We start from the raw sequence: 21,048 nt of genomic DNA, 5'->3' as shown, positions 1-21,048 counted from the left end.
TCTGGGGTTGCCACAGCGGAATGAGCCGCCAACTTATCCACCATATGTTTCACGCAGCGGATGCCCTTCCAGCTGCAACCCATCTCTGGGAAACACCCACACACACTCATTCACACTCATACACTACAGACAATTTAGTCTACCCAATTCACATATACTACATGTCTTTGGACTGTGGGGGAAACCTGAGAACCTGGAGGAAACCTACGTGTCTTAATCGCAAAGTACGCAAGAATCTTTAGCCCCTTTTACACAAACAGACCTTTCCGGAAAATCACCGGCAATTTTCCGGAAAGGTTGTGTGCGTGAACAGACCCTTTTTAAAAATACCGGTAAATTCGTTCTGGCTATTTTCCGGAAAGAGAAGTTGTAACATTACCGGTAATTTGCCGGAATGCTGTGCTGTGTGAATGCAGAAGGAATTAAGATTGCCAGAAAGAGTGCGTGCACGTCTAGAACGTGCTGACGTGAGACGTCTGCTTTAGCCAATCAGAACAGACAGACGCATTTACATCCGTGCGGTTTATGAGAATAAAAGCCTTTGAATATTTTCCCAGACGCATTAAGCTGCTAAAAGTTAGTCAGATAACATTTATATGTTCTTCTTAATGTCAACTGTGTAAATACTGTAATCATCGATAAGATGCTTATGATAAGCCGTTGTTTGTTTACCTTCAAGCTTTGTGTGTGCCTGTAAAACCGCCTGTGTGCGCCTGCACACACACATATTATGAACATCTCGACATGCGAAAGTAATCCTCCATATGTTTTCATCGAAGTTGTTCACAATTCTGATCATCCACAGAGTTTGTAATGTAGTCAAATGTTTACAAATACAAGCGCAGCCGTTTTAAGCTCATTTGTGGTGAATGATGTCAGAACTTACCGGTATTTTGGAATGAATGTGTGAACAGTCTTTTCTTGAAAAATTCCGAAACGCCCTTGCCTGTGTGAACAGCGCTTCTTTGAATATACCAGTAAAGTCGTTCCGAAAATTTTCCAGATATTTACTGGTATCACTGTGTGAAAGGGGCTTTTATGTCTAAATACATTTTCTTAACCCTTGTGAGCTGTTCAAATTTATTACCATTTTGTTATGTTTGTGGCTGTTTGTGCCCCATTGACTTCCATTATAATGACATTTTTTGAATGTAACGCCATGAAACCAAATCAAAAAACCATGCATTCTTAATTGTTGATGTTTTTCCTTGTTGGGAAGAGGCAATTTTTACTATTAATTTTTACTGTCGGTCATCAGTTGGCACCATTCTCCTTTTAGATGTGAAAAAAAAGTTTATTCATTCATTTTCTTTTCGGCTTAGTCCCTTTTTTAATCAGGGATCACGGAATGAACCGCCAACTTATCCAGTATATGTTTTACGCAGTGGATGCCCTTCCAGCCTCAACCCATCTCTGGGAAACACCCATACACTCTTGCATGTCTTTTGACTATGGGGGAAACCGGAGCTCGAAAACCCACACAAGCCAACTCCACACAGAAATGACAACTGAGCCAGCCGGGGCTTGTACCAGCAACCTTCTTGCTGTGAGGCGATTTTGCTACCCACTGCGACATTGTGACATTCAATATGAAGTTCTATGGAGTATAAAAACAAACTATAGTGTGCATGCATGAATGACTATGTTTACTATGCTCTGAGAGCTGAGCTGCTTTTATTTTTTATTTTCTCAAACATATCAAGATAAGTGTGCAAAGGTGTCTCTTACAATTTTACACACACTATACTTCATATATCCATATAATTAAGCCAGAAACCAAGCTTTGTATGCACTGCAACTGATGATCAAATGTTAAAAAAAATCTAAATTTTACCTCTTCATAACAGGGAAAACCACCAACAATAAAAATACATAATAATATGGTCTCCTGGCTTTGTAACCAAAAAATGTCATTATAATGGAAGTCAATAGGGCAAAAACAGCCACGAACATAACGAAAGTATAGTAAACACCCAAAAAAAGTTTCAAAATAAGATTTGTCAACAAAAATCATTCTATTTGGTGAAACAAAGAAAGTTATGCCCAATTGAGACTCAAAATCAATCAAAATATGGGTTCATCTCTCAAAATACAGAGCCTTACCAGCATCATCAAAACACTGAGAGCGGCCATTCAAAATTTGTCAATCACTTTCCAGTGATTTCCAGTGGGGAGTTTGGGGCTTGGCTGCTATAGCAGACAAGCTGAGCCAGTCAATGTAGGATCATCATAATGTAGATAATATGTTACAACGTCTTAAAAATCAGATTTGCTTGTAGATGTGCAAGCCAACATTTGAAGACATGTCCAGAAATGCAGAGACAGACAATTTTGTTTAAAAGAAAATAGGATAAATATTTCTAGTGTTTTAACAAAATAGAATTTAATGGACTGTTTGGGTTTCAGTTAAGACCAAAACCTGTGGGGTTTCATCTCAGCAGGAACTGTAAGAGGTAAGCTGAAATCCTTCAAGTCCCATGCTGAAACAATTCATATAATCATGTTATGAAACCGCACTGTGAGTGGTGTTTGCAAAAGCTCTTTTAAAAAAACACAGAACTATCTGCTAGTAGCTCAGAAACTACATACTTCCCTTTGAATTAAGAATGCATTCTATCAATGCTGTCAACCGGTGAGTGATGGGTGATTTTTGGATTGATACTTTCCATCCACACAATGTAAGCACATTCTGACCCACACAGACTATCTGCTTTGACTTTCCTCTGGTCCTTGTTCTGCTCTACCATCTAGTGGAGTGCAGTGGCAGAGCACACAGCGCATATCATGCTGCATTATTACCATCTATATCCATTACAAGCCCACAAACAGAATGCAGTATATCTCAACAAGGCTGAAGCTAAATCTCAGCCAGTGCTGCACACAAAATAAAGCAGTTTAAAATGTTACCAAATGACTCATGTCCATTTTTTTGGAGAGAACAGGATAAATATAACATTTAAGGTATATTTAACATGACCCGATTTAGGTAAAAACTTAAACAATACAAACAAAAAAATAAAAATTATTTAAAAAATCTGGATTATGAGTTATGTGTAATAACAATGGAATGACACAAGGTGAAAATACTGAATTACTGAACTCTATTTAATATTTTATATAAAAAGTTTTTTTTTTTTTTTTTTTTTTTTGGTAATGGCAACATAAAGATGCTACATATCATAAAGATGATCATATCAGGTGTGAGTGTTTCCATACTTCAACAGTGTAAAAATCTTGATGTTTCTGTGGGTTTCATCTATCAAATCTGATCTTTAATTTGTATTTTATTTTGGATTTGAGGCAGGTGATTAGCTGGCCATTCTACAGCTTGCTTTTCTTACTCTGAAACCAGTTGAGTTTCATGGCAATGTTTTAGAACATTGTCTTGCTGAAATGTCCACTCTGGTTTCATCTTCTGTATCCTGAAAATGTAGATGTTAAACTAAAGCAGCTAATATTCTTTTACAATGAGGAAGGGCAGAAGGTTGCTGAATAACTACTGAGAGATTTCAGCTGCCGTCTGGGCTTTCACTGCCTTTCTGCACCTCCCTTTCTTCATGTGTTCAATAGAAATAGTTTTCCCTGCATCATTTCATTTTATTACACTGTAAAAAAAAATCAGCGTTCCACACAATTCCTTCATGTTGTCCCAACACAAATGTTTTAAGTTAACTTAATTGTTTATATAAATTTAAGTTGATTAAACAAAGCAATTATGTTATTCACCAAAAAACAAAAACACAAGAATTTTGTTGTTTCAGTTAATTTTAAATAAGCAGTTTGAACAAACAGGATTCTTTTTTTTTTTTTTTTTTTTTTGAGTGTAGACATTATTTAATTTGCAAACAAATTAATTTAGTTTTTCTTTGTAGATAAGGATTTGTCTGGTTGTAACCAACATCCAGTGAAAAATTCAAGTCAACAGCATGAGAAATATGTTTTTTGAGAAAAAGGGTGACGTGTGACGTACTTATTTCTATTTCTCTCACTGTATATATATATATAAATTTACTCACTGTTCACCTTCAAATGGTTCCAAATTTGAATGAGTTTCTTTTTTTTTTCTTTGAACACAAAATAATTTTGGTATTTGAAAGCTACTGACTACCAAGAAAGTTTCATTTTGAGGCAAACTATATTGATTAACTTGAGACAACAGACATTGAATTGTTTAATCATTTGTTTATATTATTTATTTCACCATTCGTTTAGTGTTCACATTTCAAGGTTTTAATGAATTATAAAAGTTGTATAAAACAGAAAATTCACTGGTACAACCTTCCCTACTCTCCAAGAACTGTACTTATCCAGAGCAAGCAGAAGGGCTACCAAAATAACTCTGGACCCCTCACACCCAGCACACTGCCTCTTTAAACTTTTACCTTCTGGTTCTGGCTACAGAGCACTGTGCACCAGAACAGCCCGACACAGAAACAGTTTCTTCCCTCAGGCAATCCATCTCATGAACACTTGATGATATTAATTGTGAAACAAACATCTCTATTGGCTATACACTTTTTATACAAATATACACTTATTTAAGACCATACTTCACATGCCAATTTGCCCATATAATGTTGTATTTAGTAATATATCTGTACATACACTTATATATTTGCATTAACTACTTACGTATAGTTTTAAAATATATTTATTATCTGGTTTTTGTCGTTTCTCTGTAATTCTCTTGCACTGTAGAAGCTCTGTCACGAAAAAAAAATGTGTGAAAAAACCTAGCAATAAAGCTCTTTCTGATTCTGAAAAAATAAATAAAAGAAAATAGGATAATTTTTTTTTTTATTGAATAACCATGATTTCCACGGTTCTTGAAGAAATGGAATATAAAAGGTGTGATTTAAAAACCTTGAACCTGCGATTGAAAATGAGTAAATCAAGTAAAAGATATGATTATAAACCCTTATCAATTAGTTAATAGGAGTTCTCTTAATTAATGGATGAGCAAAGAGCTTTCAAACATAATTTTTAGATAATGAGGGGCTTTGAATTTAATAAAGATTCAGAAACGTTTTTGTAAAAGAAGACTAAACTTGCTTTTACAACCAGCCACCAGATGGCAATAGGAGAACCAGAATAACAATAAGGAGGATATTCTTATTTCAGAAATCAAGTGCTAAATTACTCTCCTTTTTTTATTTAGACGCCTCTTTAAACAGTCCTTCTGAATTATAATGTGTCAGGAGCCAAAAACAGGTCTCCAGTTTGTTCTGACAGCAGGCAAAATCTGAATGATTCATGTAAAAATGTAACAAAAAATAACCAACACAGAGTCATACTGAATTCTCACACTAAAAGAACTGTGCAGCCAGTCAACTCGGCAGTATTTCTGGGCAAATTAATCTGGCACAAGTCTAATTAGGCAGATGCCAACACAGACAGGCTGCATGACGTGGCCTAAATATGGTCCACTTGCTGCGAGGATAAACATGGTTTGTGCCACAATGCGTTTTTAGTGCAGTGAATTATTGACCGCTGAGAGCGCAAGAGCAGGTTTTTGTTTACTTTTGTACAATACGCAAATCAGTTACATTGTGTCCAGTGTTAAACTTGTATCCTGAAGCAAAACCGGTTGAGAACCCGTGGTCTGAACCACCTCCTACCATCAAACATGAAAACAATTGAGTGAGCTTGAGGGAAGCTTTCTGTCTTTCTCCATCTGTGTCCCTGTCTAGCCCTTGCTCTTAGTAGTCTTTCTCTCTCTCTCTTTCTGACTGTCAATGTGAGTTAACATCTTCATCTTCATCTGCCTCTTACTGTGTATCACACTGTCTCGCTCTGTTTATGTCTCTACATTCATAATCCATATCGCTGTTCCCGAGGATTGTGCTGTTTCTAGGGATATGCCACATGGAACTGTAATGTAGCGGAGAATTTACATATCTGTCATTTATGGGTATGCGTGTGTGTGATGTAGTCTGAGCGTGTAGCTAATTTGTGCTGCTTAAGATGGGACACCACAATCAAAAACAGTTATTTTCTTGCACGTCAAATGTATATTTATGAACATTATATGAACAATTTCCTGAATTATGGAGAAATAAAAAGAGATTACAAAGTCTCCTCTGTAAAATCCTGCTATGACACTTTAAAAAAGAGACAAGAATTGTGAACTCAACTCATCCAGTGTTCAGATTTCTGTGCTAGAAATGTATGCAAACTATATTTTATGGAGCCCGAAAGGGACATGATGAAAAAAATAGGTGGAAGAAAAAAAATAACTGGATGGGGAAAAAAAAGGGATAAGAGAAAAAAAAGAAAACAAATACTTTTTTTTGTTTGTTTTTGTGTTCCCTTGCAAATATGTTTTGCATTATCTTGCAAAGATTTTGTGCGAGGAAAAGCAAACACTTCCTGTTCACTTTATACATGTCAACCCTCCCGTTTTTGCCATCATTCTCCCGTATTTTACCATTCTATCCAGCCATCATCCCGTTTACATATTTTCCCATATTTTTATTTTGAAAGTACATTGACATTAATATAAAAATATTGTTCAATTTTTTATTCCTTTAAAGCTGTGCGTCAAACCCTTCATATGCAACCTCTGAATCAGCAAATTCATGTAAATACGCTGAAAGACGGACACACTTCATATGATAAACTGATCCCAGATCAGCTTACACAAAACATCTTTGCATTCCTCACAAAACATATGTGCGAGTGTAACGGGGAGACTGACACGGAGGGATCCATTTTGCAGTATTTATGAAGTCACACTTCAACATCAAACAATACGCACGGCTGTGCGAACATACAACATACACATCAATGAGAGGAGGATGCAGATGACAGACACAGAGTGATTACCAGGCATGGGTCAGAGGCAGGCAGCGTGATTCAGAGTCCGTGTAACAGGCTTTAGTCAGGGGCAGGCAGCGAGAATCAGAGTCCGAGTAAACAGGCTTTGGTCGTGGGCAGGCAGAAGACAGAGCAGAGTCAGGAAACGGGCTGAAGTAGTAAACGGGAGATCAGGCAGGATAGAACGCTCAGAAATGCTGGCCGGGGCTAAACAAGACTTCGCACTGGGGAGTGAGTGTGAGCTGCTTATATGTGGTACGTGGGTCATTAGTGGAATGGAGAACAGGTGTGCTGGAATCAGAGTGAAGGGATGACGTAATGTTAGAAGTCCGGAGATGGTGGCCTCTGCTGGCCAGCGAGGGGAATGACTGGGACCGAGTCGGTGACAGCGAGATAAAAAAATATATTGTCCTATCGTAGTTTTTTTGGCCCAACCAGTTTTTTTTTTTCAGTCACCCATTTTTTTTTCCACACCATCACATCCCTTCCGGGTCTCTAATTAAAACAATGCATAATTTTATATGTTAACACACTTTTATTTAAATCTAATAAAACACAAAATGACATTCATAATGTAATCCATCAACAGGGATGCAGTATGATAATGATTAACCGCTCCTTGAAATATCATAAACATTCAGAACATCACGCAATGTCCGTGAAAGCTATTTTTGGAGGAGACAAGCAGAAATTATCACTGTGCTTGCCCTGGCTCAGTCTTGCTTGTCACTAGGGTACAGTATGTGATACAAAGACAGACACACACACAAATGAACATTATGAAAACGATAGTTTGCTGTACTGTTGGTAGTTTACTTCTGTTATTTAGGATGATTGCATTCATACCTGAAGTGAACTGGACCAGAGTTTGCACAAGCTGTAACCCAGACCACCTCTTTCAGGCGGATTCGGATGCGGTTCGTTTGAGCACACCCAAATTCAAAAGACACGTTCACACTAAATAACTGTACCAAACTCAAACGACGTCAACAACGTCAAACAAACCCGGGTGCAGACCAAAAGTGCTAGTGTGAAAGCACCCTTGAACACCTTATCCCAAAATGTATTGATAAGTAGACATTCAAATAAACATATGCATATATGTCCCCGCAGAATTTGAACAACACAATGAACAAAAAGGAGTAGGTAATCACTTTATTCTGTGTAACACATACGTTTTAAATTTATTTTTGGCATTTTGCCTTTAAAGGCACAATGTGTAAGGTCTACAAGCCTGGATTTGAACTCGCAATGCCTGGAGTGATGTTGTGTTATATGTCAGTGCACTAACCACTGGGTGGTTGACATGGCGCTGACATAGGTTTTTTTTTTTTACCATACTTCTCAGAATTTTATTTATTTTCTTTTTGTTTAGTATTATTATTTATTTTCATTTTTTTTTAAAATAAAACGAGCACCCCATGTCCCTCCACTTTATCCTGCAGTACGTTGACTCCTCAGGAACCTACTCAGCAATCCACTCAGCTGAAAAGGTGACAGGAGGCAACCTGCTGCCTCTTCAGGACATATCCACTTCCAGGAGCCTCAAGTGGGCAGTTAAGATTGTGGCAGACTCCTCTCACTTTATACACTTTTCATCCATAATATCCATAACCTATCATGTTTTCTTACTTGCCCCCAAAAGACACATTACATTAATAAAATAAAATCTCAAAATTAAAAGGGTTTCATATGTACACTTAAGAGACTTACCTCCAGCTGTGAAAAGTGTACACTGCCTCATTTTCACACATCTTGCACAGACTCACAGTTAAAGTATGTGTGTGTGTGTGTGTGTGTGTGTGTGTGTGTGTGTGTGTGTGTGTGTGTGTGTGTGTGTGTGTGTGTGTGTGTGTGTGTGTGTGTGTGTGTGTGTGTGTGTGTATGCATATTTATTACAGTTATTTATACTGTTATTTTGTAAGATACTACACTGTAAAAAGCTAAAGCTGTTCTCTCTAATAAAATTAAGTGCAGTCAACTTATTATAAATACATATGTTCACCTTGATTGGTCGTGTCAAAAGCATGTTAATAATAGAGATGGTGATAAGGGAACTAAGGAAACAGGTGAAAGATTAAAAACCTAAGCATAATCAGGCATTAGCATAATAAATCTGAGAGCTTTATTTCAATTAATTCAATTCTTTGATGTTCAAAATGTATAAATATATTAACTTATTATAATAGATTACTATTATGTAATAATATGTATATGATAATGCAATAAATTGTATTATAAAATATTTTTATAATAATAATTATTATTATTATTATTATTATTATTAATATTATTATTATTATTATTATTATTATTATTAATAACATTTAATTTATTAAAAATGAATAAATTATATTGCACAAATATTATTATTATTATTATTATTATTATTATTATTATTATGTGTATATGTCCTGGTCCTCCAGGTTGGGTAGTTGAGTATTGGGCTGGTGACCCACCTCGTAAAAACTAGATGTTACAAAACACCAACATGGTGCGTGTATATGTGTATGTCCTGGTCCTTCAGATTGGGGGTTGAGCATTGGCCTAGTAACCCACCTCGTGATAATTAGATGTTAAGAAACTAAATATCAACTTCGATATAAACGGCCATGGGAATAATTATAGTATTGTTTTTTTTTGTTTTTTTTTTGCCTTTACTTAAATGTTTTTGTTCAGCTTTTAAGGCAATATTTTCCTAGTGATGTGAACACTAATACGAAGTTAAAAACAAAATATTTGGAGTCAAGAGTACTGCAGTTTACTTTATCAAGAAGTTGTAATAAAAACTGTTTGAAGTTATCCGTACTTAAAATGAATACACTACTTCGAAATTTTGAGGCAATCGGTTTTCTCAATTTTCTAAGTAAGGTCGACTTATTACATTTTGCAATGTAGTATTTAGCTTAAAGTGCAATTTAAAAGCTTAACTGGGTTAATAATGTTAACTAGGCAAGTTAGGTAAATTATTCAAAGTTATTAATTAACAGTGGTTTGTTCAGTAGCCATTTAAAAAAAAAAAACATTTGTAAAAGAATCAAATATCACAGAAGGGCTAATAAATAAATAAATTCAAATATTCTCTCTCTTTCACTTCTCTCCTCATAATGTTTAAGTTTTTAATGCTTTCTAAAATATTAAAACCATTCCACATAAGGTGTTTTAGATGAAGGTGAAAGGGATAAAGACCCTTTCAGCTACTGTAAGAGAAGTATTTCGTTCCAGAGCAGTGGTTTCTAAAATACTGCCTTTTTACAATGTCACAAGATCATTCAAGTCCCCCAAAAAGTAAAAGCAGGAACAGACAGGATAAAGCAGAGGACATCAATGAGCAATATGCTCAACACTGCAGCTGGGACTTATCACAAGTTCAGCTCCAAACACAGTAAGGATCTGTCTTGACAAACAATGTCTCAATATTTAAAAGGTGAAGAAGAAAGAGTGGTGATTTGGGAAACAAGAGCTGTAAATCGTTTACAGTTACAGGACAGAGTAAAATGCAAATGTTTATCAGAAGGTCATTCACTGCTCTAAAAGCCAGCAATTTTATACAGCACAATACACTTCTGTCACAAAACAGTATGAGCAAAGCAGTTCACTGAAGATGCAAACACTGAAATAATGAAAAGCCATCCCAGAGTCCTGATGTAAACCTGATTGAATTCTTAGTAAAGACAATAAAAGCAAGGTCCTGTTCACTTTCTACTCATTTTTATACGTCTATAACTATCAGACCATCAAGTTTTCTTGTAATTTGTCTTTGTTGTCAATTGCTGTTCTCAAAATTTTCACCTTTTGATTTTTTTTTAAGCGCATTAGTTATTCTACAACACATTGCTCTCCTTGCTCGGTAAAGTATAACAACAACTAAAATGATACCATATTTTAAACAATGAAGATGACATTATTTCTGAAAAATCAAGTGTCCACATATGTGGGTGCATCTCATCTTTTCCTATCAGCTGTATTCAGTTTGTGTCTCTCGGTAAACGAGTTCATTCTAAGTTCACAGTCATGTGTCATGTTTGTCATCCTCTTAAGTCTGATGTGTATAATTTTTTTGATGCTAAAATACTTTTTTACAGATTCCACCTTAATGTGTAGAGACAACTATAAATAAGCCATTTGTAGGGACAACCATAAGCAATTCGTTCGCGGGCCGATTTCCCTGAAGCAAGTAAACACTGTCGCTTTGAACACATTACCATTTTTTCCTTAAGCGGCCCATTGGAGCAACTCCTGATAAAAATCACAATCATTATATTTCACCTTATCGATTCACTTTGATGGCTCTGGTAAAAATACACAGCTTCAAACTCCTTGAGGACAATGCGAGCTGCGCAACACAGAGTCGCCTAAAGATGGAAGAATGTCCTGTTAGCCTGATAAAGGACTGCAGAGATTGAATGCAGTGCCACAAATCAAAACCATACAGGGTCTCCCAGGACACATGCCATTATTAGAAGAAAGCTTGACTTGATTAATCAAGGCTAGTGAAAGAAAAGGCATGCACACGGAGGCTGACAAAGACATAATGCTAAAAATGAAAGAGACTGACCCTGATCTGCTATATGGTACTTTTTATCTCCGTTGTAGAAAATTCCCTGTCTAAATCTGCAGCGGTTTGTCTTGGCCGATGCCCTCCGCAGGGAGTTCACATGAAAGGACAGATCAAGGGCTTCATCTACAATAGCAGTGCGGCGGAGGCAGATGGGTAGATAACTTACCTGTGTGGCCCGAGGTGAAGAGAAAAGAGGAGTCCCACATCAACATTGTCCAGGTCCAGAGAGGTGTTGCAAAGGATGTCAAGGATGAGGACATGGAAAAGAAACAGAGAGAAGTGCACATTTACAATACTGCAGCTACATACTGTATTCTCAGTTATAAAGTACAAGTTTACTCAAAGTGAAAACAATGTCTTCGTATAGATTATGGACAGAGATGTGATGTGCAATATAATTCAAAAAAGAGTGTTTACATGACGCGTGGAACCTAAGAACATAGAGATATGATTTTTCCAGATTTTTATTTGTCAGGGCAAGTTTTAAATGTTAGTGAAACTGTTAAATATTTAGGGCATGTCACCACTGAGGGAATTACGAAAGTTATATGCTCATGCAAATATCCTAATGACAACATTTTTTTTGTGTTCAAAGCAGGTTAAGGTAAACCTCATACCCAGCTCCTCTGTAGTATCATTTAAAAACAAAAGAGTCTCCATAAGCTGCAGGTTGTATACAATGATTGTATGAGGATTCTTCTTCAAAAATATAGATGGTGTAGTGCAAGTGAATTATTCTGTAACGCCCGATTTACACAGGGCTTTAATGTCAACGCTTGACGGAGAGCATGTCTAAAGTTGGGGCTGACGTGATCTTCATAGTAGCGTCAGCCAATGAAATAAGTCCACAATTGGCTACTGTCTGAGCTGCGTCCCAAACGGCACACTATACAGTATGCACTTATGCACTTACACACTCAACAGCATAGTGTCTGCAGTGTTGTCCTACAGTAAATGAAACACTAATGTTTTGGGGGTTTTTTTACTGAGCAGAAATTCAAACTGTTTCCTTGATGACGTTTGCCAGTTGTCAAATTTGTAAAATAAACTAATCAAACTATCAAATAATATCTGCCCTAAGAATAACCACATTCACCATCTGGAGGCGTTATAATCACTCCCGTAAGAGAATTTTGCTTTCACAATCCAAAATAAATAAAGCAATCCAACATGAGCGGCCAAAAGGTCCGCCCCTTCCGTTATGTGAGCAAAGCAGTGGCCATTGAGTGCGTGAAGCGTCCAACATTCCGATTTTCATTTTACCAGTTGAATAAGGGCATCAGGGTATTTAATGTGCCCTTATTCTGTCTAGAATCTTCAGTGTAATTGCACTACATACACTATTTATACTACAAAATGGCGTAGAATAGTGCATAAGTATGCGACTTGGGATGCACCTTGAGAAATTCTTCAAACTTCTGCAGCGAGCAATGCAGTGGAAGCAGCGCAGACGAATTTCACAATTCAGTTCAGCAAAGCTTGACATAGCCCATTCAAAGTGAATAGTAAGCGTTGACACTGACCCACTTTGTAAATGGGGCAGAAGGTAAGAGTTCCATTTTGGCTTTGATGAGAAATTTGATATATAAGTTTGTCAATTAGAGAATTCTCAGAATATCTTTTTAATGTTGTTGATAAATCCCTGGCTTACTGAGGTGCGTTATCAGTCAAATAGGATGAAATATTGACAACTGTCTTTTTAAAATGTTTTAATGTATATTGTGTGGTTTGTTTTGTCTGTCCTTTGTACTATTGGACCGAGTGCCTGGAATAAAGAGAATAATATAATATAGGCAAAAATGTATAAATTTCAACCTTTGAAGATGAACAATATTTAGACATAATGTACACATGTACACATTTTGCTCTAAAGGTAGAACAGTAAATAGATGTGATTATTCGCTTAAAATTAAGGGTGAGACATGTTTTTTCCCATTAAATCATATAATAAAAAATTAAACTGAAAAAAGCCAAAGTCCGCCATTCTTCAATACTCGTACAGCTCTCCCGACAAAAATGCTTGCTGCAAACCAACAGCTTTGCAGTATCGGCCCTGACAGCATATCAGGGAAAAACATGCAACAAATCATGGAAACAAACACATACAACCCATGCCAAAAACTGTCTGTTAAATTTTCAAAAAAGTACAGGGTGTCTTGAACCTTTAACATCATGGTCACACTTTACAGTAAGGTTCATTATTTAATGTTAAGTAATGCATTTACCAGCATGAACAAACAATGAACAACACATTTACTACAGTATTTATTCATGTTAATAATTGCTAGTTAATAAAAATGCAGTTGTTCATTGTTAGTTTGTTAACTCATGGTGCATTAACTAATGTTAACAAGCATGCACTTTAATGTTAATAATGCATTAGTTAATGTTCAGTTATGATTAATAAATGCTGTACATGTGTTGTTCATGATTAGTTCATGTTAGTAAATGCATTAACCAATGAACCTTATTGTAAAGTGTTACCAACGTCATGTCCAAAAGTACAAAATATTGCATATCTTGCAACCTAAACACTCAATAGACTGCCCAATTACAATGCAAGATGACTTTTTAATAATAAGACAGTTTACATAACGGAACATTTAATGTTTATTCATTCCCAAGCATCTGCGCTACTAATATAAACATTCAATATATCATCATGAATGGAAGCTTTAGCGGCTCACTAAACAGTGCCAAATGAAAGTGACGCATAAACCCCAAGGTCAATGCATTATTGGGTAAAAAGTGTTTAGAAATGACAGAATAACAAAACTGAAAAGTGTTAATATACTGAAGGCATAAAAAAAGTAGTTTAGCAAGAACTCACGGTCTCAAAGCAAGGACAGATCTGGAGGCCTTTAGCGTTTTCTCTACACCCTCACAGAAGGTAATCATGCCTGAAGAGGGTATATGCTCACATAGTCCCTACTTAATTTTCTCTCAGTGATAACAGAAACATTGATTGAACACACACTCGCTCACTATAATCAATGGAGAGGTGAGAGACAGGCGCACCTTCTAAATCCCTCATTCAGCTCTGATTTGCGCCCTCGTGCTGCTCTCCATCTTCACCTCCAGACACTTCTCTGGTCACTGACACTGCGCGTCTGCATATTCGCTATCATTTGTGCTGACGCTCCCTCTGATCCTCTGCCCCATGGCCTGTAATAGTGGCTAGAAATGATCACACGCAGCAGCATATGATCAAAGGCCTGCAAGTGTGATATTGTCATGTATTATAAACATGATGCGTCTGTTCTGCTTCTCTTATTTGCTGTGATGTGGCTATCAAAACGTTCTACATAGCAGTGCTGGTGTTCAGAGAAGAGCTCTTTGTTCTGTGATTGAGTTTAAAGAGCAAGCTTAAAGTCTGTGTGAAATCTTAATTTACAATGTTTATTTTGCTAGCTTGTATTGTTGTTCTTTTAAATTGAGAGATTAATCTTTGTGAGTTAATTCACGGAATAGAATTGTTTTGGTAACCATTTGCTTCTGTTTTTATAAAGTCGGTCCTTCTCCGTTGACGTCAGTTTGACAGCTTCAGCCACAATATTCTTAACCTCTTACCATTAGTTTGCTATGAGGGAATGATGCACAAAAAGAAAGCCCCGGCCTTACTCAGCACTACGTTTCAGCTAAAAATGCATCATTCTAAAATAAAACTTTCAGCAATTTCTGTTTCATGTGAACTTTAAGTAGAGTTGAAATTTGAGTTCTATTTAACTTTATGTCATATTACATAAATTTCCAGATGGGTTTGTGTATATACCACAGTAAATTTTACATTAAATTAACATTGTGTGCACTTAGATGGGGCTCACACAAACACCAAAAAATATTATTTTAGTACATATTATAGTGATTTTTAACCGTAATATAGTAAAGTACATTCATTAATCTGTTGTGGTAATTATATGGTTGCTGTAGTAATACAATCACTATACTTAGTAATATGAACAATTCCCTTTATGATTTGTTTGTAATTCTTATAATTTTTAAAATTTTTAGATATTACACATCAATACACCTCAGTTTACTGTAGTAAAATCTAAAATATACTACAGCATTCATTGCGTTTTATTACTACAGTAAATAATAAAGTATGCTGCAGCATTCCTTAACAAATTGTACTTTACAGTATACTACAGACTTTACTAAGCGAAGTTTATTTATAAGCTAATTTTGAGATGATTACATGCTTATGATTGCTTGCAGCTGGCCCCGCATTATTCAATTTATGATTCACCAATCAGACGATTCCTAAGCCACTATAAATACCCTAAGTTCCATATAAAAAACATCTTCGTTTTCAAGAATCCCCCCTTCCACCCCTACACCTCCTCCTTTCCTAGATTTCCTAGATGGGTGGCACGGTGGCCCAGTGGGGGCGACGCTGTGGCCAGGGGTTAGCACTGTGGCCTCACACCCAGAAGGTCGCTGGTTCGAGTCCTGGCTGGGACAGTTGTAGTTTGCATGTTCTCCCCATGTTTCCTCGGGGTGTTCCGGTTTCCCACACAGTCCAAACACATGCAGTATAGGTGAATTGAATAAACTAAATTGTGTATGTGTGTGAATAAGTAAGTATGGGTGTTTGCCAGAACTGGATTGCAGATGGAAAGGCATTCGCTGTGTAAAACGTATGTTGGATAAGTTGGTGGTTCATTCTGCTGTGGTGACCCCTTATGAATAAAGGGACTAAGCCGAAGGAAAATGAATAAATGAATGAATGAATGAATATTTTTCAAGTAAAAAGACTTGATAAAGCATATTTACACTGACTAAATGGTTTATCCCTACATAGCACACTGTGCTATTCACCCTAGAGAAAAATGTAATTGTGCAAGAAAAGGACACATTTTTTTAGCGCTGGGATGATAAATCTATGTTTTATGGACCGATACTTAGTGATTTGTGGAATACATTACAAATCTCTCTGGAACTGATTCTGAGCTCAGTGTTTAACAGCAGATGGCAATCTAGTCTAGTTTTTAATCCTACACTCTTCGTAAGCAAGAAGAAGAGTGCTTTTTTTTGGTCATGTACAAAAAAAATTGTCAAATGTACAATACTTTCACCTATTCTATGGGTTTTTTGCAAATGATATATTTGCAAACACTTTACTGTAAAGTTTATTAATAATTGTGTTATGTTCGGGGCAACATGGTGGCTCAGTGGTTAACACTGTCGTCTTACAGCAAGAAGATTACTGGGTCGGTTGCCATTTTTGTGTGAAATTTGCATGTTCTCCCCGTGTTCCTGTGGATTTCCTCTGGGTGCTCTGGTTTACCATGCAATCTAAAGACATTCGCTATAAGTGAAATAGATGAACTGCATTGGTCGTAGTGTATGAGTACGTGTGTGAATGAGAAACTACTAGATATTGGGTTGCGGCTGGAAGGGTATCCACTGTGTAAAACATATGCTGGTATATTAGGTGGTAATCAATTTAATCAGGGACTAAAGGCGGATGGTCCGGTGCAGCCTTCACGTGGTCGCATAGCTCCGCTGTGGCTGATGCCGAAGCTGATGTGCAGAAAACTAACTACACTTTGCAAAGATGCGTAGCGCAAGCTCTGTTATTGGTCGGCTTGGTAGTGGTAACGAGTGTGGGCGGAGCCGAAAGCCGTGAGCCTGATAGAGCAAGTGTTTACAAGTGTCGAGATCGCCGGTTCTAGCCTCTGAATGACCGAGTTTTAGCTACTTGTACATTAAGGCAGCATTCAGAAAAATCAAAACACCCGCAAAGAAACATGATACAGAGGAACATAACATAACCTATTGCCAGCTAGTGTTTCAGAAGTGTTATTGCAGGGCAACACAAACAGCACGCGGAAGTATAAATGCACTACTACGCGCAAGGCAAGCATTGTGGGTCACACCGATCGCTTGACGCAGAAATATAAACCAGCCTTAAGCCGAATGAATGAATGAAGCTCAGAATCAATTCAAGAGAGAATTGTAAAGCATTCAAAAAAATTTTAAATCGATGCAGAATCATATCTCGATTCACAATTTGTTTGTGAATTTATTGTCCTACCTCGCTGATTTTAGTCTATAGTGTAGACTAAAGACCTATATAGATCCCAGCCAGCTGATTTTAGTGTATAGTGTAGGAGGCAGGACACGTCAGATTTCATATGGTCATTTAATTGGTCATAGAACATGATTAGAAGTCAAAGTGCAGAGCGATGTCATCAATGTTATCCATACTGGTGAAAGAAAACTGTAAGTTTTGCATAAGTACCTGCATATTTTCCAATTGTAAATTTTGTCATTGTTTAGCTTACAGATAAGCTTAAGTAGTACACATTATCCATGTGTCAATCTTCTTTGAAGATTCTTAAAGCTGAAAAATTGCTGTCTGCAGCCTCCACCTACAGATCTCAAGATTGGTACTACAGTGATCATTTTGGAGCCATCATTCAATCAACACTGTCATCATGTCATTTTCAGCAACTTTCTCTAAAAGTGTATCTCAAAACACCAATTTATATCCTGAGCCACTGAGCTAAATATAAAAGCTAACAGATATCAACCCAGTATTTTGCTGAGACTTCCATAGTCTCCATGCTTTCCCTTGAGCCAGCATAAATAGTTGGACAGATGTATAGTCAGTACGACAGATGTGTTTGTGTTTCATATAATGACTGACCGATTCAAACAGCTGTTCCACAGTATAAATGTTGGTGTGTGCATTGGAGTTGGGGTATTCAGTAAAGGCCCCTTTGGCTCATTTTGTTCTAGCAGAATCTCATGAGACCCTCAAAAGTCAGACAGCAGGGATTTAACCATCCCTCAGTAGACAGGAGACTGCTAAACTGCTTTCTACTGCATAAGAAAGCAAAAGCCCTCATGGGAGGAGAGGGCTGCCAACCTGAGAGGGTGTGTGTGTGTGTGTGTGGTGTGTGTGAGAGAGAGGAAGGTAGAAGCCAAAACCAGGGAGAGCAAATCAGAGAGAGCAAGGTATTAGGGAGAATTTGAAGAAAATGTAGGTTTAGGAGCCGTTCCATCTGCTCAGGCGTTTGCGCTGGTGGACTGGCAATGCTGCTGGCAAAGCATGAAACTAAACTTTACCAATTAGGCTTTATCAACATTTTATACCACAGTTTTGTACTGAAATGTGTGAATAAGACTGTGAAGACCACCTGTGTTTCTAAGAGTTTGTCTAGTTTTAATTAAACACAGCAGTTATTCAAGGTCCCGCTGCTTGCTTGAAAATAACAGGCATGTTTGTTGTGAGCAAACTGATCAAAATTCAGCTTAGAAAAACGGCTTGGCTTTGATGGCAGATGCCTGCAACTTTCTGTCGGCCAGAATAAAATAAATCGGTACATTTTGTATGTCGAGCAACAAAAGCAATTCGCTATTGATTGCTGAAAATGGCTGTGTAATATGGTGTTATTTCACTGACAAATGTCTTGAGCGCAGTATTACAAGTCGAGAGCGTATTCATGCAATACGAGCGAGCGAATCTCTTTGCTGGTGCGCTGATTTTCTCTGTTCATGGACAAAACTGCTTGTGAGCTCTCAAATTAAAGCTGCTCACACGCAAAACTTCTCCCACGCACTCAAATATACGCTGCTCGTGCACAAAACTTTTTTTAAAGCACTCAAATATACTCTGCTCACGCGCAAAACTTCTTGTACACTCTCAAATGGCCCATTTCCATTGAGTGGTACGGTACGCTATGGTTCGGTACGCTTTATGGCCATTTCTACTGTCAAAAGGTACCTAAAAGCGAACCGTACCGTACCGTACCACTTTTTGTTCACCCTTTGCAAAGGGTACCAACAGGCCCAAAGGGTACCAGAGGCGGAGCTAGGCGCAACTGAACGCTATTGGTTTAAAGAGATACATCACTCGCAGAAGCAGGAGAATGAAAACAAAGGAACCGCCATTTTTAAAACCACAGCTGAGACATTACAAGCCGGGGCGAAGCAGTGGTGCAGTAGGTAGTGCTGTTGCTTCACAGCAAGAAGGTCGCTGGGTCGCTGGTTCAATCCTCGGCTCAGTTGGCCTTTCTGTGTGGAGTTTGCATGTTCTCCCTGCGTTCGCGTGGGTTTCCTTCGGGTGCTCCGATTTCCCCCACAGTTCAAAGACATGCGATACAGGTAAATTGGGTAGGCTAAATTGTCCGTAGTGTATGAATGTGAATGAGTGTTTGTGGATGTTTCCCAGAAATGGGTTGCGGCTGGAAGGGCATCCGCTGCGTAAAAGCACACTGGATAAGTTGGCGGTTCATTCCCCTGTGGCAACCCCAGATTAATAAAGGGACTAAGCCGACAAGAAAATGAATGAATGAATGAATGAATGAATGAATGAATGAATGAATGAATGAATGAATGAATAATAACAAGCCATGGTCGACCCGAGCTTAAACTAACCATGTCGTCGTCTTTATGTAAAGCCACAAAGCCAAGAAAAACAAAACCTGCTGTGTTCTGTTGTTGTTTTACGAGCCCATCTAAAGCACGAGCCTTTTCATGTTCTCCAGAGAGCTTGGCGTGGGTCTATATTTGAATTAACAAACTTTTGAGCTCATATTAATAACATGTGCATGATCATTGAAGTACTCTGATATCCAATCCTTTCAGACCGAAGCTTGTTCCAGAAATTTGGGGCAATTTGGAGAGGGAACACTTCACTTGGTAGAGAAAGAAAAGACTGATGACCTTAATGACCTGTCAGGATTATATGCAGGAGATCTAATAAATAATATGCTGCCAGACCATTTAATGATTTATAAACAAAAATGAATAACTGAAAATCAATCTGAGATTTGAGAAGCAGCCAGCACAGAGCTGAAAGAACTGGGAATATGTGCTCATGCTTACGAGTTCCTGTCAATTGCTTACAGTATAGTCAATGTCAACCAAATATGACTAAAACTGACATCTTTACTTAAGCTCAAAGACTGGAAAAACAGAAAAGCAACCACGTTTCGTGCCTTTGGCAATAAGACAACTGGTTCTTTAAAAAAAAAAATTTACAATATTTTCTCAGCTGACAGCAAGTCAGCCTATAAAAACAACCTCTTATAATAAACTGAGCATACCTTTTAGGACAACTACAACCTTTATAAACTATAAGTTCACTCTGCTAGCAGTCTGCTACTTGTCTGTCAGTACTCCAGGAGAAACAAAAACCTTTCATTAGTGAGAAAGAACTTTCTAGAGGAAGAACAACATTACCACTTTATACACAAGTTTCTCTGTCCTCCATCAATACAAATCCACCAAGCAGCACTGCTGAAAAAAAAAATTATATATATATATTTATATAAAGTTTCATTTTTTTTATTTTAAGGCTAATCAGGTACTGTATCATCTCAGTGCCTCGAGTGTTAATACAAAAGTGAGCATCCTTAAAGCAAGCTAACTCAGGAATGTTCTCCCCAATGAAGAGAGATGTGAAAGAAAGTGGAAGGAAAGAGTTTTCGTTTTCTCTCATGAGATGAATGTTCTTTCCCTCACCTCCTGTCTCTCATCTCTCACTCAAATGTACCGACTGTACACCATAACTGCTCAAATCACAATGTTCTGTTTCTACAAAAATAAGCCGTTTCTACAATATAAATTTCAAGTGTTGGTTAAAACAAAAACTTCTTTTAATATGAAAAACATTCCTTGCTTTTATTTAGAACAGTTAATATCAGCCTTAAATCCGC

At 37.3% G+C, this 21,048-nt stretch overlaps 1 protein-coding gene and 1 long non-coding RNA gene across 2 annotated transcripts in view; one reads left to right on the top strand and one right to left on the bottom strand.

Moving 5' to 3' along the window:
* Positions 1-21,048, bottom strand: part of asic2 (acid sensing ion channel subunit 2) — a 666,602-nt gene that overhangs the window by 395,356 nt on the left and 250,198 nt on the right.
* LOC147845801 (uncharacterized) lies at positions 1,689-8,831 on the top strand. Its single transcript, XR_015481101.1, has 3 exons — positions 1,689-4,249; positions 4,296-6,678; positions 7,206-8,831. It is a non-coding gene; the product is annotated as an uncharacterized LOC147845801 (long non-coding RNA).

The sequence above is a fragment of the Danio rerio genome, chromosome 3, assembly GCF_052040795.2.
Source record: "Danio rerio strain M-AB ecotype USA chromosome 3, GRCz13ab, whole genome shotgun sequence".
NCBI lineage: Eukaryota > Metazoa > Chordata > Actinopteri > Cypriniformes > Danionidae > Danio > Danio rerio.
Note: the sequence above shows the minus strand (reverse complement) of the source record. Positions and strands in the feature narration are given on the sequence as shown.